The sequence below is a fragment of the Symsagittifera roscoffensis genome, chromosome 3 (genome assembly GCF_963678635.1).
Source record: "Symsagittifera roscoffensis chromosome 3, txSymRosc1.1, whole genome shotgun sequence".
Classification (NCBI taxonomy): Eukaryota; Metazoa; Xenacoelomorpha; order Acoela; family Convolutidae; genus Symsagittifera; species Symsagittifera roscoffensis.
This window is the reverse complement of record NC_087064.1, coordinates 27,313,102-27,319,520: the sequence shown is the minus strand read 5'-3', so window position 1 is coordinate 27,319,520 and position 6,419 is coordinate 27,313,102. Positions and strand designations below refer to the sequence as shown.

General features: G+C 38.3%; 2 long non-coding RNA genes across 2 annotated transcripts; both read right to left on the bottom strand.

Annotated features, from left to right (window-relative positions):
• Positions 1-490: 490 nt before the first annotated feature.
• LOC134842688 (uncharacterized) lies at positions 491-1,458 on the bottom strand. The gene is made up of 2 exons (XR_010162531.1): positions 1,259-1,458; positions 491-905 (listed from the first exon to the last, which is right to left on the bottom strand). It is a non-coding gene; the product is annotated as an uncharacterized LOC134842688 (long non-coding RNA).
• Positions 1,459-2,037: 579 nt separating this feature from the next.
• LOC134842657 (uncharacterized) lies at positions 2,038-3,007 on the bottom strand. Its single transcript, XR_010162523.1, has 2 exons — positions 2,808-3,007; positions 2,038-2,452 (listed from the first exon to the last, which is right to left on the bottom strand). It is a non-coding gene; the product is annotated as an uncharacterized LOC134842657 (long non-coding RNA).
• Between the last annotated feature and the right edge of the window lie 3,412 nt (positions 3,008-6,419).

The following is a 6,419-nucleotide window of genomic DNA, read 5'->3' as shown; positions in this document are numbered from 1 at the left end:
AGGGTATATAAGACAAAAATTACAAGAATTGAATAGTGAAATGTAACATTTTATGAAACCTAATTAAGCAACGGCACTAAACAGGAAGTGCGATAACTTTTAAAAAACTTGTAAATTTCATGACTAACCCCTCGAAAAAATCCATTACAATTGATAATAACCGATTATAAGCGATTATATCGGCATAAAAATATACGAAATATAATCCATTTTTATTGGATTATAATTGATTATAATGGATTATATTGATATAAAAATAATGGATTGTAATCCATTTTTAATCGATTATAATCGATCTTTATCGAAATTTATTGAGACAGACCACAAAAATTCAATATAATCGATTATTATCCATGGAACTCCGGTGCGGGAAGTACGTTGCAATTCACGTGCAAATTCTGAAGCAAAGTTGTTTACGGGTAAAAATTGGGTGCACGGTTACAAAAACCTAGCTAATCGCAAGGGCTAATCGCTTAACTAAAACGTCACCTCATTTCAGGTTTGAATTTTCTCACAGAAAAACTTACAATATGCTCACATAAAATATAAACTTTTAAGCTAGCGATTCCGCAGTTTTTCAACTTTTGGCTGTTATTTTCCGTCTCATACGTTCTTCGGATAAACTTCTATCTCGGCGAATGAAGACACCGAGCCTTTTAGCTCGTCAATGGTCTCCTTGTACTTGAATCTGACCAGATTCGGTTGGTTGACCTGGTCGCTCTGTTCGGCTAACTGCTCGAATTGTTGCAGACACTCCTTGGACTTGTAATTACATGAGCACAGGTGTGCGAACTTGCTGTCATCTACATTACCGCCTCCGATTGAGTTTAGCCCTGCACGCAGCGCACTTACACTGACATTGCAGCTGTTCTCAAATTTGCGCTGCACAGATCCCAGTTCTTTTTCTACACACCAAAATGTAGGATAGGAAAATATAAATAACTCAGCAGTACCGCAGGCAAACTTAAAAAAAAACAGTCTAAAAATGACGCTTTGAGCACTTTTTTAAACTATGCCCTAAAAATTGCGTTTTTTTGGCGATCTTTCCCCCTCAAACTATCTCGCTAAATTATACCAAAAGGAGTATCCTTTGGAAAATTTTTGGAACTAGAATTGAGGGGGTGGGGCGGTCGCGGCACGCTTCTGAGTCCAATACTGTTGATTTTTATACACAACCTCTTAAAAACTTCTAAAACACTAAGCATAGTAGGTGATAATATCCCGAATAACGTAAGCGAGGGATAGTATATGTGCTGACCGAGTGCTTTTTTGTCGTTCTGAAGGGGCTGTGACTGTTGAGCTTTTTTCCTCCTCAGATCCCCCAGCAGATCTTTCTTCCTCGACCTCAACTCCTCCTCCAACTCCTCAAACACCTTCAGGATCCTGCTCTCACTGAAACCAATTCATTACACAAGTCAAACCATTGTGCATATCCGCTAAATGGGTTACGAAGGCCTTTTTTCTTTTTGTCGGCCTTTTTTAGGGCCACCAAATTGTTTTTCCGAGTACTCCCAGAACACTATAAAGACCTTATCTTAACCAAAAAATACGCCGCATGCAATTTTTCGAAAAAAAACAGGAAAAAAAAAACGTTTTTGGGCACTTTTTGGGGGGACCCATTGATTGGTGAGGGGGATGAATCACTGAGGGAAAGAAGTCACCCACCCCCCTATATCGCCCCTGGTCCCATCGTTATTAATTTAGGCGATTCTAATCTACGTGTAATAACTATAATTGGATTATAGTGTAATAACTATTTTATTGGATTATAATTGATTATAATGGATTATATTGATATAAAAAATAATGGATTGTAATCCATTTTTAATCGATTATAATCGATCTTTATCGAAATTTATTGAGACAGACCACAAAAATTCAATATAATCGATTATTATCCATGGAACTCCGGTGCGGGAAGTACGTTGCAATTCACGTGCAAATTCTGAAGCAAAGTTGTTTACGGGTAAAAATTGGGTGCACGGTTACAAAAACCTAGCTAATCGCAAGGGCTAATCGCTTAACTAAAACGTCACCTCATTTCAGGTTTGAATTTTCTCACAGAAAAACTTACAATATGCTCACATAAAATATAAACTTTTAAGCTAGCGATTCCGCAGTTTTTCAACTTTTGGCTGTTATTTTCCGTCTCATACGTTCTTCGGATAAACTTCTATCTCGGCGAATGAAGACACCGAGCCTTTTAGCTCGTCAATGGTCTCCTTGTACTTGAATCTGACCAGATTCGGTTGGTTGACCTGGTCGCTCTGTTCGGCTAACTGCTCGAATTGTTGCAGACACTCCTTGGACTTGTAATTACATGAGCACAGGTGTGCGAACTTGCTGTCATCTACATTACCGCCTCCGATTGAGTTTAGCCCTGCACGCAGCGCACTTACACTGACATTGCAGCTGTTCTCAAATTTGCGCTGCACAGATCCCAGTTCTTTTTCTACACACCAAAATGTAGGATAGGAAAATATAAATAACTCAGCAGTACCGCAGGCAAACTTAAAAAAAAAACAGTCTAAAAATGACGCTTTGAGCACTTTTTTAAACTATGCCCTAAAAATTGCGTTTTTTTTGGCGATCTTTCCCCCTCAAACTATCTCGCTAAATTATACCAAAAGGAGTATCCTTTGGAAAATTTTTGGAACTAGAATTGAGGGGGTGGGGCGGTCGCGGCACGCTTCTGAGTCCAATACTGTTGATTTTTATACACAACCTCTTAAAAACTTCTAAAACACTAAGCATAGTAGGTGATAATATCCCGAATAACGTAAGCGAGGGATAGTATATGTGCTGACCGAGTGCTTTTTTGTCGTTCTGAAGGGGCTGTGACTGTTGAGCTTTTTTCCTCCTCAGATCCCCCAGCAGATCTTTCTTCCTCGACCTCAACTCCTCCTCCAACTCCTCAAACACCTTCAGGATCCTGCTCTCACTGAAACCAATTCATTACACAAGTCAAACCATTGTGCATATCCGCTAAATGGGTTACGAAGGCCTTTTTTCTTTTTGTCGGCCTTTTTTAGGGCCACCAAATTGTTTTTCCGAGTACTCCCAGAACACTATAAAGACCTTATCTTAACCAAAAAATACGCCGCATGCAATTTTTCGAAAAAAAACAGGAAAAAAAAACGTTTTTGGGCACTTTTTGGGGGGACCCATTGATTGGTGAGGGGGATGAATCACTGAGGGAAAGAAGTCACCCACCCCCCTATATCGCCCCTGGTCCCATCGTTATTAATTTAGGCGATTCTAATCTACGTGTAATAACTATAATTGGATTATAGTGTAATAACTATTTTATTGGATTATAATTGATTATAATGGATTATATTGATATAAAAAATAATGGATTGTAATCCATTTTTAATCGATTATAATCGATCTTTATCGAAATTTATTGAGACAGACCACAAAAATTCAATATAATCGATTATTATCCATGGAACTCCGGTGCGGGAAGTACGTTGCAATTCACGTGCAAATTCTGAAGCAAAGTTGTTTACGGGTAAAAATTGGGTGCACGGTTACAAAAACCTAGCTAATCGCAAGGGCTAATCGCTTAACTAAAACGTCACCTCATTTCAGGTTTGAATTTTCTCACAGAAAAACTTACAATATGCTCACATAAAATATAAACTTTTAAGCTAGCGATTCCGCAGTTTTTCAACTTTTGGCTGTTATTTTCCGTCTCATACGTTCTTCGGATAAACTTCTATCTCGGCGAATGAAGACACCGAGCCTTTTAGCTCGTCAATGGTCTCCTTGTACTTGAATCTGACCAGATTCGGTTGGTTGACCTGGTCGCTCTGTTCGGCTAACTGCTCGAATTGTTGCAGACACTCCTTGGACTTGTAATTACATGAGCACAGGTGTGCGAACTTGCTGTCATCTACATTACCGCCTCCGATTGAGTTTAGCCCTGCACGCAGCGCACTTACACTGACATTGCAGCTGTTCTCAAATTTGCGCTGCACAGATCCCAGTTCTTTTTCTACACACCAAAATGTAGGATAGGAAAATATAAATAACTCAGCAGTACCGCAGGCAAACTTAAAAAAAAAAACAGTCTAAAAATGACGCTTTGAGCACTTTTTTAAACTATGCCCTAAAAATTGCGTTTTTTTTGGCGATCTTTCCCCCTCAAACTATCTCGCTAAATTATACCAAAAGGAGTATCCTTTGGAAAATTTTTGGAACTAGAATTGAGGGGGTGGGGCGGTCGCGGCACGCTTCTGAGTCCAATACTGTTGATTTTTATACACAACCTCTTAAAAACTTCTAAAACACTAAGCATAGTAGGTGATAATATCCCGAATAACGTAAGCGAGGGATAGTATATGTGCTGACCGAGTGCTTTTTTGTCGTTCTGAAGGGGCTGTGACTGTTGAGCTTTTTTCCTCCTCAGATCCCCCAGCAGATCTTTCTTCCTCGACCTCAACTCCTCCTCCAACTCCTCAAACACCTTCAGGATCCTGCTCTCACTGAAACCAATTCATTACACAAGTCAAACCATTGTGCATATCCGCTAAATGGGTTGCGAAGGCCTTTTTTTTTTGTCGGCCTTTTTTAGGGCCACCAAATTGTTTTTCCGAGTACTCCCAGAACACTATAAAGACCTTATCTTAACCAAAAAATACGCCGCATGCAATTTTTCGAAAAAAAAACAGGAAAAAAAAAAACGTTTTTGGGCACTTTTTGGGGGGACCCATTGATTGGTGAGGGGGATGAATCACTGAGGGAAAGAAGTCACCCACCCCCCTATATCGCCCCTGGTCCCATCGTTATTAATTTAGGCGATTCTAATCTACGTGTAATAACTAGGAGCCTGTACCTGTCGTTGTAAGTTCTGGCGATGTCGTCTAAGTTAGCCTGTACCTCGAGTATCTTCTTGTTCACTTTCCTCTTCAGAGCATGTGCCTGCTGTCTCGCATCCTCATACTCTTCAATCAGTTCTTCGCAGTGACTGGACCTAAATAACAATAAACTTTTTCCACAAAATAGCTATGTTAATTATAAAAAACTGATACCGTTTTGGTGCCATTTTGCGATTGAAATCAAAATTTACAAGGTGACAAAATAAATTTTTTAACAAAAAATCTGAACACAGCCGAAAAAACTAATTGTTGGTTCTTAATACATAAGGCTTGACTTGAGTTTTGAATATTTTTAAATACCAGTCCGATTGAAATAATTTTTCCGAGATCGGACTCATTTTTTTCTCCGGTATTTTGGGCTGGATATTGAAAATAAAGTATGTACTTGCCAGGTAGGCGTACTGGTTAACTGTCCTGCTTTGAAAATGCTTTTTGTGATCCTAATACACAACCTTGAGTTTTTAATTAGGTACCCGCACCGAGCGCCCATGGATTCTAATCGATTATGATGGATATCCGAGACAAAAATAATCCATTATAATCCATTACAGATGTAAAATTCAGACAACGAAATTGATTATATTGCCATTATAATCGATTATTTTTGAAAAAAAACCACTATAATCCATTATAATCAATTATAATCCATTATTTTTGGCCAGGAAATCGATTGGTTTTGCCAAGATAACCCATAATAATCGATTACTTTTGAAATAAAAATCCATTATAATCTATTATAATCCATTTTATTTTAAGAACGAAATTCGACTAATTCAGCAGAAATTTTGCAAGAAAATTACAAATTGTATGCCAGTCTTTTGCAAATGTTACATCCCTATCCGGTTTACCACCCCCCAGTTTACCGTTTACCAAACCCCTCCCCTAGTTTACACCCCCCCTAGTTTACCCCCAGTTAAACGGGGGGGGGGGGTGTCATTCATTAACCCCCTCCCCCAAAACTGGCTGGCAGGGGGTGAATAAAGTAAAGGGGGGGGGGGTGTGAACCTAGATGAATTGAAAAAGTGGACAAAAAATTACCAATTTTAATTTGAAAGGTAATATTTTATTAAACCTAATACGTAGCAACTGCACTCAACAGGAGTTGAGATAACTTTGAAAAAAATTGTTTGACTTATCTCTCAAAAAAATCCATTATAATGGATTATATTGGCAAAAAAATATAAGGGTTATAATCCATTTTTACTGGATTATAATCGATTATAATGGATTATATTGGCATTAAAAGTATTAGGATTATAATCAATTTTTAATGGATTATAATCGATTATTTTGTAGTTTTATAGATACTGGCAATATTATGACAATATAATCTATCATGATCCATGGGTGCTCGGTGCTGGTAAAGGAGGCGCGGTTCAACTGGCCGTAGGATTGTTCAATTCTTGATCAGAATGCGTATGTAGAGTTTTGATCATTCTGGGCTACCCGCACTGGAGTTTCATGGATAATAATCGATTATATTGTCATTTTAATAGTCAGTATCCATAAAACTACAAAAGTAATCGATTAGAATCT